This window comes from Electrophorus electricus, chromosome 25 (assembly GCF_013358815.1).
Source record: "Electrophorus electricus isolate fEleEle1 chromosome 25, fEleEle1.pri, whole genome shotgun sequence".
In the NCBI taxonomy this organism is placed as follows: domain Eukaryota; kingdom Metazoa; phylum Chordata; class Actinopteri; order Gymnotiformes; family Gymnotidae; genus Electrophorus; species Electrophorus electricus.
This window is the reverse complement of record NC_049559.1, coordinates 2,017,501-2,031,592: the sequence shown is the minus strand read 5'-3', so window position 1 is coordinate 2,031,592 and position 14,092 is coordinate 2,017,501. Positions and strand designations below refer to the sequence as shown.

General features: G+C 49.1%; 1 protein-coding gene and 1 long non-coding RNA gene across 9 annotated transcripts in view; one reads left to right on the top strand and one right to left on the bottom strand.

Moving 5' to 3' along the window:
* Nucleotides 1-2,051: 2,051 nt before the first annotated feature.
* LOC118240795 lies at nucleotides 2,052-4,672 on the bottom strand. Its single transcript, XR_004775630.1, has 2 exons — nucleotides 4,585-4,672; nucleotides 2,052-2,785 (listed from the first exon to the last, which is right to left on the bottom strand). It is a non-coding gene; the product is annotated as an uncharacterized LOC118240795 (long non-coding RNA).
* Nucleotides 2,059-14,092, top strand: part of nck2a (NCK adaptor protein 2a) — a 26,069-nt gene continuing 14,035 nt past the window's right edge. The window contains exons 1-2 of one of the 8 annotated variants that reach the window (XM_035522966.1): nucleotides 3,080-4,156; nucleotides 10,361-10,465. The gene's annotated coding sequence lies outside the window, so the exon portion shown is untranslated. The other 7 variants (XM_035522967.1, XM_035522970.1, XM_035522973.1 and 4 more) reach the window with 7 other exon arrangements.

The following is a 14,092-nucleotide window of genomic DNA, read 5'->3' as shown; positions in this document are numbered from 1 at the left end:
GTGACCGCAGCAATTGCTCTGCTGGAGCTCAAGAGGACAGATTTTATGATATTCTCCTAAGACTGAAAAGCCTCTTTAATTAAAATGTTTTCCTGCCCACAATAACTACACATGCTCTGAGCATTTAAAAAAAATAAAAGCACAGCATGTTGTGTGCAGTTGTTTGTTTCTTTTGTTTGTTTTTTGTATTCTGCAGCAACAAATCCAAACAAACTGGAGTTAGAGGTTGTCAGATGCACTTCTGGCTCTAATGTAGTATGTATGTATGTCTGAAGAGATACAGACCAAATCAGAGCAGTTAGAACGTTCCAACAAAACAGTTACTGAGAAATTCGCTTAGGATACGACACCACCACACACGGTTATCTGCTCTCTGTTTCAGTCTGTTCATTGATTTACAGATTCCACAGTTGTTTTTGGAGGATGTTTCATAGGTCAGAAGTAAAGCACCCCCTGTTGGTGAAGTCTAAGTTATTATGACTAATTTAACTTCACATCAGAGGACAAAGTTCAGTTTTTAATAACAGACCAAGTTTTTGTTTTTAAATCTTGAAACTGATAAATTTTTTGTGTCATAAGAACAAATGTGTTATCCAGTGGGTATTTAATAAAATAATGGTAGCCTTTATAATTTACGTGCTCTACATAAATTCATGGATTTACCATGTCGGGGTGTATACAACCCGCTGTTATAAGGTGTATGACCTTAGTGTTGGTCATCACTGTAGCCAGACTCTGAAGACACTAAATAAAAACCACTGAGAAGTAACGCACATGGCGACGTTGTGTAACCCATCGTTCTTACCTTCTGTAGTCGAGTCGGCTAGACTCAAAATTTAGTGGACAGTCGTGAACCAGCAGAGGGCGGTAAAACATAAAGAATTTAAAGACAAGATCAGGACCTTTTCTACCCTGAAGAGCTTATGTGGGAGTGAAAACCGCAACACAGCCCCTATGGCGAAAGATTACTTCAAGGCACTGCGTGTGAAGTAACACGCCCTGTCTGGCTTGGAAATGTCCCTATTTGCTCTCTTCCTCCACTCGGTCGTAGTCTTCCTCTGCTCTAGCCCGCTGGAGGGAGGCCGTACTCCGAGTAGCAGTCCTGTGGCGTGAGCACAGACGAGCCTGAGAGACTCGGAGCTGACACACCACTCACCTCACACTCCATCCCACCATGCCTCGTATGAGCATGATGACCTTTGACCCTTCACTGACCCTTAGCCCATGACTAACAGGCACACAAATACCCCAAGATGTGCTTGGTTTCTTGTCTTCTTTGTGTGTTTGTTTATATATATATATATATATATATATATATATATATATATATATATATATATATATATATAGTTGTTCTTTGCTGTCCATCATAAAATACAAGTAGAATATCACAATTATTTTTCACTGAAATTACACTATCAAAAATAATGATCACTGAAATGACACTATACAAGAAATAGTGATCAACGTATGCCAGACTGTTCAAAAGCCTCCAGTTGTGAACCATGGAGCAAATATGGACCACGTTCATGCTTGCAAAGAAAACAACAACTTGCAGACCATCAAAACTGCATCTGCCTCTGAAGTCCAGTGACACCTCTAGCACTTCTAGACGTGCACATAAACAAAGGGAAGCGTTTGAAAAATAGTTAGGCAGCGGCGCAGTGACAGCTATTTCCCATGACCTTAATTAATGAGTCTTAATTAGGAGATAATTCCACAAATCATCCCATTAGTCAATGAACTGTGACTCTTGCACCAGTGGCCTGCTGTACACGGCATTCATCACACTGAGAAAACAAAAAATGACCTCAGTGATTCTATTTTCCTCCCATTAAAGGGATGACAACATTCAAACCACTTCCATCATGTCAGTTCATTTTCTATATGAGGATGTGACCATCAGACTTGTAGGAGCACCGTGGATGTGGAACTGGTACACCGACCAAGGGACTTGTGGGAGCCTGTGATAAACTGGTAATGTGGTCATGCACAACACTGCAGTGGAATGTGAGGTCAGACTGTACTGTGAAAGGACACATACATACAGGTAAAGTCTGAATACAAAGAAATGTTTACTTTATGTAAGAAGTTTCTTGTTAATAACCAGTAATTGCTTGTGTTAATTTATTGTTAGCTGTTGCCATACAAGAAAATGATATGTCAAAACTAATATCAAACATGCCAGGTCGATTTTGTGAACTGATGATATAGCACAAATTTGAGACATCGATTTTTGTTATTTCGATCATTTCCAAGGGAGGTTATGTTAATATTCATGAAATATTAATGAAAATCAGTTTCTCAGTGCAGTCGTAAAGGCAGTGGGGTCTCAGTTTCCACATGCTGGCACCACTGATTTATGTCCTTCGTAATTTAATATGACCATGAATTCACGATGTTTGCTTTATGGTGTCAATGATGTACTTGAACAATAGGAATATAACATATGAAACCTTATGACACACATATCAATTTTTGGCTTCTCGCTCTGTGAATATCCAGAACTCCCACATCCAACTAGCTAGCAGAAAGAGATGATTGATTTTTAATGTCTTTTTGCTAGCGTCAACTCGAACCTGAAGAGCGTCTCACGCAGGGAGCAGGAAGAGAGGTGGAGACGCGGCAGAATGAGAGAAAGAATCCCAGAGAAACAGGTGGGTGCATGGACATCTGCGCAGCGTGTACACAGCGTGCAGAACGGGAGGTGACATCCTCCAGGTGACCTTCTCCAACTCGGAACTTTTCCATGCTGATTTAAGTCAATACTCTGCTCGGTCCCTGTCTGCACAGTCAAAATGTATGCAGCTCACAGTACCCATGCGATAAGCAAATACCCCAGACTCCTATGTAGCAAATCTAATTTATACTTTAAATTTAGTGTACTAATTAGTACACTAATGATATACTTTAAATGTAGGCAGGTCAGGTAGTTAAGCAAGGAATCTGTAAACAAAAGAGCAAACAAATACAGATAAAAGAGCCATTAAACTAAAACGATGATAGAGAACAAAAAAAGGGAGGAACCAATAAGCAGAAGGGGGGGGGGTCAGGATCTTTTCTGCAGCTGGACATCACTGGACATTATCTCCTGTTCTGATAGCTGTCCACGTGGCTGACCGTCAGTTAGTATTTGTAGCACTTACAAGGAAAACACCAAAAATATCTTTAAACACGAAGCGAATAAATGTGCAGAGCATTTTTGCATGCTCCCTCCGAACACTATTCATCTGTGGTGTTTGCGTTCGTAGTTCTGTCCAGGGAAAACGCCTATTTTGTGGCAAAATAAAATAACCCAAAATTTGATATTTTTAGTTTCCCTTTGTGACTTCATTGTCTGAAGAAAGATAAAACGTTTGTAACACTTTTTTTTCAACCTAAGACATTACCTCCCTGTAAATTCAAAACATATTTGTTGGTACAATTTTATTTTTCTGGCAATTTTTAAACATTTCTCTCAAATTAAAAATAATGTCCATTGGTATAAGAATGCGTTTTAAAGGAAATCAGCCCTTATTTATTTTAAAACAAGTTCAGTAGCAGCGCTACAAAAGCAAACCGTCCAAAAACAGACCTGACTGCAGCACGTCATGTCGCATATTGTTGCGTCCTTATCAGAATTTGGCACATAAACCTGGTTTTCCAGGTCTGGCAGTTCTGGGTTTCAAAAACAGCACCGCACCTTCCTGCCCTTCGGTGCATCTTAGTTCTGCTAGTACCCTGCGCTTTGTGCAAATCAACTCCACCCCAAAAGCATTCGAGAGTCGGAGATTTACAAACTTTGATATCAGCAAACGTGATAAGCTATTAACACACAAGCAGTGTTAAGACAACTTCTTTTCCGCAGTCGTTCCGGTCGTTTCCTCGCTGACCGACTGGCTGTGCAGCGCCGTGTCACGCACCGGGGGTGCGCCTCGCCTCGCGCTCCCTCGCTGTACCACGGGCGGCGGTGACGTCACGGGGAAGAGTCGCGGCGAGGGGAACGAGCTCGCGCAGGATAGCTGCCTGGGCCCACAGTCACAACCGCGCCGAAAGCTGACGGGAAAACCGGATTTACGTCCCCGTCGCGTTAAACCGACGTCTCGAGACCGGACTAATCTTTGAGCGCGCGCGCTGGGCGACTCGAAACCCGGTCTTCTCACGAGTTACTCCCGAGGTAAGAAGGCGTGCGAGAACTACTCTAGTAAGGGCTCGCTGAAGTTGGCTGGCGTGCCGTAGCCCGGGCTGTGGCAAATACGGTGCTCGGTGTTAATTCCGCTTGTGCACTTGGCCAAGTGAACATGCACTGAAAGTGCATTGCTTCCAACGGCCGAACACTTTTCCACGGCGACTCCTCGCGGCGTGGTATACCGGACGGGGCTCCAGGCTCCGCGCCTTTTGTGTGAACCGATCACAATGGGGCGCATTTCAGACGGCAGGGTTTGCGGCGCTGGCCAGCGGACGTTTTGAGGCGTCTTGGACGTGCGCGTTCTGCATTACCAGCCTGCTCCGTGTGCGAGCGTGAACGGGCGTTTTGCACGCACTGCTGAGTGTCGGTGAGGATGAGCGCAGGTCCAGTAGCCCTTTGTCCGGCTCTCCACTCACCTCCCTGCGGCGCACATCTCGCCCTCCCTGCTGCCCTGACTCCGGCTCCGCGGTTCCGTCTCGACGCGGGTCGTGTTTGGGGTTTCACGGGACGCGCGGAGTGAGACCTTCTCTCGCGGAAATCGGTACGTTCGCCAGTCGCGAAACTTTGGCACGTTGCAAAGAGACTTCGTGTAAATATTGCGAAACCAAATTTCCAAGGAAAATTGCGAAACCTCAGACAATTTCTAAAAAAAAATTAGTTGCGTATCGTTATTGTAGGCGATACTGTCGGATACTGGTTTATTGTTCCTAAGTGTCAGCTGAAGGTGAAGGAGGATAATAACTGCTGAAATAGATCCGCTGCCACTTGGGCTAATGGAAGACTCCTTTCACCCATTTGTGCCCCGGTAGGGACCTTATAATTCTCTTTTTGTGCGCGTCAAAGCCTGTCAGATGTAGGCTAATGTAATTCTCAGACAGGCTTAATCCATTTTTCTAAATAGTTATAGGCAGGTAAGAGAGCTGCTGCCTCCTGGATTCTTTGCCTTGCTTCTCTCTCATCCCTCCTCACTTTACGGTAATTGAGTTTCACTCCAGCTTTGATTTCACCTGCTCAGGTAAGTGAATCACATAGTAGACCACTTTGAAGACAACAGTTCCATTTTCCTTAGATTTCGTAAAAGCCTTCCTTAAGGGATTGGTAGAACCAGTCATCTTACCCAAGGTGCATGTGAATATGCAAAAATGGAAAGCAGTTCTGGTTCAGTGGTTAAGGCTTGTAATGGAAAGGTTGCCAGTTCAAGCCCCAACACTGCCAGGTTTCTGCTGTTGTAAGCTTTGAGGGGTAGTGGTGCCTCAGTGGTAAGGAATCAGAAGGTTGCTGGTTCAAGTTGCCGCTGTTGGGCCCCTGAGCAAGACCCTTAACCCTCAGATGCTCAAGTTGTATTCGGTCATAATTGTAAGTCGCTATGAATAAACGCGTCAGCTGAATGACGTAAATGTAAAATTCCTCACGTCCTAAATTGTGAGCTGAAGTGATTCTTTCTTGAAGTACACACTTACTTACAATTTGTTTTATTTTATTTTTTTATATTACAAACATTGAAAATTCATCAGTCCGTGATGCACAGTCCCTTCATGTGCCTTGGCGGCGTATGGGTTGAGGCTGCGCTAGACTGCACAAGTCCGTTGGCACTTCCCATCAAAAGACGCAACTGTCGGCTGGGAGCGTCACGCCATGCTGCTGTGCCGTTCCACACGGAAACAAAAACACCACGAAAGCTCATTTCTGTCCATCCCATATTGTGTGCAGATGGGGAGTGACGTGGATCTTGGAGATTGAATGCTTCCTGAGTGTGTGTGGAGTTAATCTGTTGCACACCGCCTGAGTGTGTGTGTGTGGGGTTAATCTGTTGCACACCGCCTGAGTGTGTGTGTGTGGGGTTAATCTGTTGCACACCGCCTGAGTGTGTGTGTGGGGGGTTAATCTGTTGCACACCGCCTGAGTGTGTGTGTGGGGTTAATCTGTTGCACACAGCCTGAGTGTGTGGTCCACTGCTGCTGGGCATGGCCTGCTTCCTCCAGTCTCAGGTGGGCAGGTGTGGGGTTTCCTGTATCCTCCATTATTTAACCCTTCCCTCCACTGACATCTCAGGTGAAGCATCTGTGCTGTCAGGTATGTGGAATATGGCGTGTGAGTGACATTTCTGATTTTGTCAATCCGTGATTTAAAACCCATGTGACAAATCGACATACTTATTTGATTTATTTTAAATTCTTTATTTTGATTTTCATTTTTTAAAATAAATCTCTGAGACCGTTAGAAGGGAGATAGCAGTTCCTTTTCAGATCATGTGTTCAGTCAAAGAAGAAAACACCATTTCATCCTTTGGTTGTAAAGCATTACCAGGATACTCAAGAATTCCAGTTGCCACACTGGAAACTCTTCTCGAAAAGCGTATTTCATGGCATACCTTTTTCCAGTACAGTGGAGACTAAATGAGACATGAATGAGAACGTGGAAACCAATGTGGAAACTGATTAATGTTCTACTTGTAACATCTGGAAGAGTCCTGTGTATGTGTTTAGCACAGTCATATACAGTAGGTAGAAACTCCAAAAAGAACTTCCAAACCTCCCTCTCATTTTGAAATCGCGGGAAAATCACGCGGCGCTTGTGGTTTCGTCCAGACATCAAAAGGAATCTTCCTGTTTAGCACACGGCTAAAGTACACAAACCTGGTCCCCTTGAGCAGGGAGGTTGTCCTAGATGCCCCATGTGTGGTGCTATTGTTGAGACTGTTCTTTGTAATTCTACTGCTGGGGTTGCTGCATTTTGGGTCGGAGCGTTGGAGGTTCTGTTTGCCGCAGCCTCTCAGTACCAGTCGCCCAGTCTGGAACAAAGGGTTGCTCAGTAAGGACTTACGCCCAGGCCAGCCTCTGGAACTGCAAGCGCTTTGTCTGGAGCTATTTCAGCTCCACCCATGACGCGTACGCTTTGTGAGCCTTGGGACAGCCAGTTCCTAACCCGGCTACACCTGAATTAAGTGTCTGTGTGTGTGTGTGTGTGTGTGTGTGTGTGTGTGTGTGTGTGTGTGTGTGTGTGTGTGTGTGTGTGTAGCCAGGCCGCATGTCTTGTCTGCTTCTGCTCCAGACCCTAACCCTGGTCTTTACTCTGCTGCCAGTTGCATTCTCATGTAAGATTTTGGTAAGTATGTAAAATAACAGCAGGTCTTGGAACTAAGCAGTTGGCAGAGACCAGAGAGGACCTGCCTAGGTCAAAAAATAAAAAGGTTGAGTTAACATGCTCTATCAGACGTGATTTGTATAAAATTATAGTGTGTGTCCACTGGAAAGAGCACCCAGCCATGTGTTGTGTGCGCATGCGCGTGTGTGTGTGTGTCTCATAGCTAGCTTCCTCTCTCTGGGCCTGGCTCTTTCAGAACCCCAACCTAAATATACCCCTCAGCGTCTTTACAAAAGCCTGTAATTACTGCGTTTATGGACTTGGCGATGCCGTGAGCTCCAGACAGTCTGTGGTCACGATTCTGTAAATGTATTGATTTTATCACTCGTTGGCAGCCAATCATGTGCGTTTTACATCACTAGATGGATGTCTTGTTGAAAAGCTAAACAACACTACTGCTGGTTACAGCTCCTCTGCTCAGAAAGAGAGAGCCACTGTTAAAAACTGCAGACGTTGGCCTGTTTGACCACGATTGGCTAAATGAACTGGGATCTACCAAGTGTCACTGCCTCAGTTCAGTTTCAGGTGGACCGTGCCTCGGTGTAGGGGGGGGGGGGGGGATTTCCTCCCTGTGACCCCCTCCCCCCAATCTACGTTGCATTTAAATCTTACACAAAACGGGCAGAGAGTGGAGAACCTGTGGTCCGGGGACAGGACAGCTGTGTCTTCACTGTGGTCCAGGGACAGGGTTGCACTATGGTCCGCTGGGTCATCCCGTTTTCCATTAGCGAGGAGTGAGAGGAGGGGTTCTGGAGCGCATAGCGGCTTCGACGAGCTGCCATCCTGTCCTGACGCTCCGGAGCTTCGCGGGACACGGGCAGAGGTCGTCCGGCTGTGCACGGAAACGTGTGTGCTGCGGATCACTGCCTGCTTTGTGTGGAAGAAGATTTACCGGCGCTGCCTGTCTTGCTTGTGTGTGTGTGTTTGTGGGAAATGGCTGTGACCCTCTGAGTTCTGTGCATCTGGATGTGGTCAAGTGTTAAAGCCATCAGGGAGAGCGTTCCCAGTGTGTTTTGCAGTTCTTCCAGATCAGCAGAAACTTGTCTTTCTCGTTTCGGTTGTTCGAGACTTCCAAGGCGATGTGTTATGCGGTTCATTCCTACACCGGTACGTATTTTTCCTCATGGACGGTGAGTGCACCGGTGTGCCAAGTTGCAGTTTATATGTCAAATGCTTAATGTTTGCAGACTGGATCAGCCAAACATGGTAATAAGCCACATCCTGCTCGGATTTAACGTTTGAATTTACAGTCACTGACGTGCAGCATCGTATAACGGACGTTCACGTTTTGTAGCGTTTAAATATCGGCTGAGTTTTCCCGCCCTGACCGATGTCCACTGCCTCTCTCGTCCCGTGCTGTTGTGCTTCAGGGAAATCGGACAGAGGTTGTTTTTCGTGTACATGGCAACTTATCCGCTTGCTGGTTACCGCCATGAGCCGATTAAAGGAGTTTTTGAAACGTTGCCGTGGGGATAAGCACTGGAGGGGGACGCAGCAGGGAGGGCTTGGCCCCTCAGGTTGGGCAGGCCATTTGCAACGCCTGCTGAATCAGCTCACCGCCTGACCCCGGCTGACCCCGGCTGGGCGGACTCCTCGTCAGCCGTGCCAGCGTCCTGGGCTCCTGGGTCCTAAAGCCTCCACCGGGCAGTGGGCCTAATCTGCTTTATGAAAGCAGAGCTGCCATGTTCTCGCTTCTGTCTGGTCTCTCTCTCTCTCTCTCGCTCGCTCGCTCCTTCTGTCCTTCTCTCACTCCATTTCTCCCGCCCCCCCCCACAGTCATAAACACCCTCCGAAGGCCTCGTTAGGAGGGCAGTTTAGGGTCGATCACAGCCTCGCACCCTCTCGAAACTGGTTCGAGTTTCCTCCTTGTGGCAGCCAGCGCACGTGGGTCGGGTGGCGTGTGATGGAGGGGAGGGAGTTTTAACACCAGGCCGGGAAGCTCCGGAGGAGGCCGGCTGTAGCGTCCCTGCCCGTTAAACACCACGGATGAGCGAAGTGCGTCCAGACTCGGCATGCCACCGTGACCGCCGACCGTGAACCTGTGCAACTGGGCGTTTGTACATGTGAGCTCAGTCTATCAGTGCAGTCATGTGTAAAGAGATGACTCCCTTGGTTTTATGAGAGAGAGAGAGAGAGAGAGAGAGAGAGAGAGAACCGTCTGTTTGATGGAGGTGGGTGTCTAGGTTCTGTGGCGTGTGTGTGAGAAACTCAAATGGAGAGATTCTAAAAGCTAACGACTCACAGACAGCCTTGGAGGTAAAGGTCATGACCCTGGGGTTTGGCGGGGTCGGCTAGCCTGAGGTCAAGCGGGCTCACGCTCTGTGGCTGGCACAGGCTGGAACAGGAGAATTGCACCTGAGCAAGTGGAACTATCAGTTAACCACATGCGCACTGTGGCGTAACGCACATGACTAACCTTGCATCTCTTCACAACGGCCTTTGAACAAGGGCGAGGTTACGATTACGAGATTACTGTTGCCATGAGACAATCTCTAAGGAGACCTACTTATTATACCATTGTTGCCATTCTTCGTGGAGACGAGATTACTGGAGCTCCCACAGACCTACCTGTGAGCCAGACAAGTCCCTATGACAAACTGTGATTCACGCCTCTTCAGCGTGTGCGGTTGCTAATGGCAGGGTCTCTGTCTTGGACGATAACGACCCAGGCCTTGGGCTCCTGTGTGTGCTGACGTAGCTGTGGTGTCTGAGTTCTGAAGTAATACGGGCTATCGTAAAAGAGTTGCCGGTTAATGAGTGTGTGCTCACTCTTAATGATGCCCTGTTGCAAGTGCTGCGTGTAGCTTTGTGGGTTGGAAATGCTCCTTACAGACTTCTGTTTCGCTCATTGTAGGATCCGCGTCACGTACCCCCCCCCCCCCCCCCACACACATGTGGTACGTTCCTCTGGCCTTGGCTCTGTTGGGGATGTGCTGTGTGAATGACCCCCCCGCCTCCTCGTGTGGTACGTTCCTCTGTGCTGTGTGAATGACCCATCTGCTGAGGGTACAGTCCAGCTACCCTTGTTTGTTTGTTTTGTTTTTTCAGGGGTAGATGCCCAGAGGTCACTGACGGGGTCCTGTTGGCCAAGCAGGCGGTCTTCTTTCAACCTTAAAAACACCTCCTGCCACCCTGACTCCCCCCGTCGAGCAGGTGGGCAGACGTGACGAGGCAGCGTGTGCTGGCGTGTGTTCCCGTGTCCTGCTCCGGTCTCGGCTGTTCTAGGGCTCCTGGCACTAGAAAAGCAGACCTGCCCGTCTCTTTAATTAAGACGCCAGCAGACCTGCCCGTCTCTTTAATTAAGACGCCAGCAGACCTGCCCGTCTCTTTAATTAAGACGCCAGCAGACCTGCCCGTCTCTTTAATTAAGACGCCAGCAGACCTGCCCGTCTCTTTAATTAAGACGCCAGCAGACCTGCCCGTCTCTTTAATTAAGACGCCAGCAGACCTGCCCGTCTCTTTAATTAAGACGCCAGCAGACCTGCCCGTCTCTTTAATTAAGACGCCAGCAGACCTGCCCGTCTCTTTAATTAAGACGCCAGCAGACCTGCCCGTCTCTTTAATTAAGACGCCAGCAGACCTGCCCGTCTCTTTAATTAAGACGCCAGCAGCTTTCACACACTCGCCTTGCACTGGTGTGTGTGTGTGTGTGTTTGTTTTTTTTTATATGTTGTACGTGTTTGTGATTGTGTGAATGCAGATCTATTGATTGTGTTGTGTGAATGCAGGTGTATTGATGGTGTTGTGCGAATGCGGGTGTATTGATGGTGTTGTGTGAATGCGGGTGTATTGATCCTGTTGTGTGTGTTGCTCGTGTTGTGTGAATGCGGGCGTATTGATGGTGTTGTGTGAATGCGGGCGTATTGATGGTGTTGTGTGAATGCGGGCGTATTGCTCGTGTTGTGTGAATGCGGGCGTGTTGCTCGTGTTGTGTGAATGCGGGCGTATTGCTCGTGTTGTGTGTATGTTGGTGTATAGATCATATTGCCAGAGCTGTAATGCAGGAATGAGTCTCTCTAACCCTCAGGGCATTATGGTTGGGGGCGCGGCGCGGCACTTGGCCGTTAGCCACACGCGTCCTACAGCTCTGGCGTTTGCTGTCTCCCGCATCTAAACCCTCTCTGCTCCCGTCGCACAGATGCGTCCTGGTTCGGGTCTCACCTGAGCTGGCACTGGCGGTGCAGGACGGGTCATGGTGTGGGAGAGCAGAGCTCACAGGCTCAGTGAGCGCCGCTGTTTCATTGTGCCGTACCAGTGTGTGCACAGGAAGTGACCTGTTCCCTGGCCCTGCTATTTCCTGTCCAATAGGGTGTTTGTACATTTGGTCAAGTGTCGCACTGCCTGGTTGGTTCACTCAGCGAATGCCTAGATCACTCCTCTTCCTCTACTCATCTGTTGTTTTTCAGAAATACCAAACATCAGTATGTTGCAGGTTTCATGTCACAGTTAAGTTTCTTCCTGTATTATTTGCCTTTTTCTTTTTAACTTAACACAGGGGTTTTTAACTGTTTGTGTATGGGGCATCCGGTTTAAGCAGGTTGTGTCTCACCTGCAGTACCTGTGGGTGTTGTGCCTGCTGTGAAGTGTAACCGGAGTCCAGGTTAACTCCTTGGCCCTCGGCCCGCCTGAGTGGAGCGGCGCTGTGGCTGTCTGAGTGCAGGTCTCGCTCTGGTCCCCTCCTGCCCAGTGCAGTCGTGGGCATGGGCCCGCGTCCAGGGCTCCGCATTGCATTGCTGCTTTATTAGGCAATGGGAAATGGGAGTGGGGGCTAGTAACCAGGAGCAAGCACGCCAGCTCTGCGGCTTTCTTAGCAGCTCGGCCCCGGTCTGCTCCGCTGCACTGCCTCCTCACCGCGCCTCCGTTCCGAGCTTCCCCGGACACGTTCACGGAGATGAATTGCAGAGTGCGCGGGCGGACGGGCGTTTGGAGCGGCGTCCTTTCCGGCAGGAGGGGTTCGTCCCAGCACGTCACCAGATCCCTCTGTGGCGGCTCTTGCGGCATCGGCACGACATCATCCCTCGAGCGGGAAAGAGAGGCAGAGAGCTCAGGCCAGAAACCTGTCGGCCGAGGCCTGGTGCCCACAGGAGGCGGAGTCACGGTGAGGCTGGAATGCTGCCAGGTTTCCGGTGCAGGGCTGAGGAAGGCGGCGCGGCGAGGCGGGGCGGGTCAGGGAGGGCGGGGCTGTGGTTTCTGCTGCCTCAGCCTTTACGCAGATGGGGCGCCACACCGATCTCCCTGGCAGCCCAGAACCCGATCTGCTTATGTAGCTTGCTCCGCACCGCCTGATCCGCGGAGCCCGCCGACGCACAGACCTGCAGGGCTGGCGTAAGCTGCACCACCTGCAGTGGAACAACGCCCCCCACACACACACACACACACTCCACCCCACCCCCCATTCCGCCTAATGTGGAGTCTGGTACCGCATGCTGATGTGGGAGTCTCGTGGGGAACATTGCAGGTCTCTGTTACAGAGACGCTTGTCCGTTGAGGACCGCGAGTGTGTCTGATGGGGGGTCCAAACACACACACAGACTGTCAAATGTCTTGTCAAAACCGGCGGGTTGTGGCGGGGAAGACGGACCTCCCAGTCCGCCGTAGACCTCGTCTGTGTTCCCAGTGTGGTCTCTGAGGACATCATGTCGAAAATGAGATCTACACTGATTCTCTCGAACAGAACCATTCTGTGCCTTTCTGGACCGAGGGTCTCCTCCCTGGTGGGTGACTCCCCTGAAAAGATGTCGTGTGTAGACCAAAGCCCAGTGATCTGAAACATACAGCACAGCTCGGCACTTAAAATGGTTTTCCACGGAAAAGCCTACCATGTTGGGTGAAACCCTAGTATTCAGCGACGGTGTAATTTGGTGCTAAACGAGTCCAGGAAGACCGGTTGCTGGATTTGGTTTTAATCTTTCATTGGTTTTCCCTTTGAAACTGAATTTTTTATTTTTTTTCCTGTGCTTCAGGAGTTAGTCTCTCTCGCTCTCTCTCTCTCTCTCTCTCGCTCCCTCTCCCTCTCCCTCTTGCGCTCTCTCTCACGCGCTCTCTCCCTCTCTCTCTCGCGCGCGCTCTCTCCCTCTCGCTCTCTCACCCCCCCCCCTTTTCTCCCCTGTGGTGTGTTTTCATCTCGTCAAAAACCTCATAAAGCAGAATGCTTTCCCTCTATGATGTCTTGAGGTTTCATCAGATGCCATGACGGGACAGAGTGTGTAAAAGTGTGTGTGTGTGTGTGTGTGGAGCTGAATGTCGATGGCCAGCTCGTCCTGCACTAACCAGGAGTGACTGGCAGGGCCGATTAGAGGGTTTATAATTTTCCATACACTGCGCACACACTAGTGCTGGCGTGTGACGGTCAACGGACGTTTAATATCTCAGCAAGTCCCGCACCAAGAGAGACATTCGCTTCCGTAATAATTCCACCATGGAACAATTGGAAAGTGTAACCTTCCGAAAGGTTTTCCAGGCTGACTGCATGGTGGGGTGGGACTTTGTGCATTCTAGGAAAAGCCCCCGAGCTTAAAACCGTTCTTGCTTGCGGAAGTTTGGCATGCGGGTGCAGTAGGTGAGGTGGTGCGCAGGTTGAATTTTAGACTGTTTCTGTGTCCGATAACGCAGTAAAATGAAGGATCGGTGGTCTCCAAGCAGGATGCCTTGTGTGCTGGGAGTCCCCATGCTTCCGAACTGAGCCCAGGGCTGAAGTGAAACATATACAAGTCAGGAAGGAGCTATTCTCTTTAGCACTGAAAAAGGAGTGTGTGTGTGTGTTAGGGCGGGGCTGGAGGT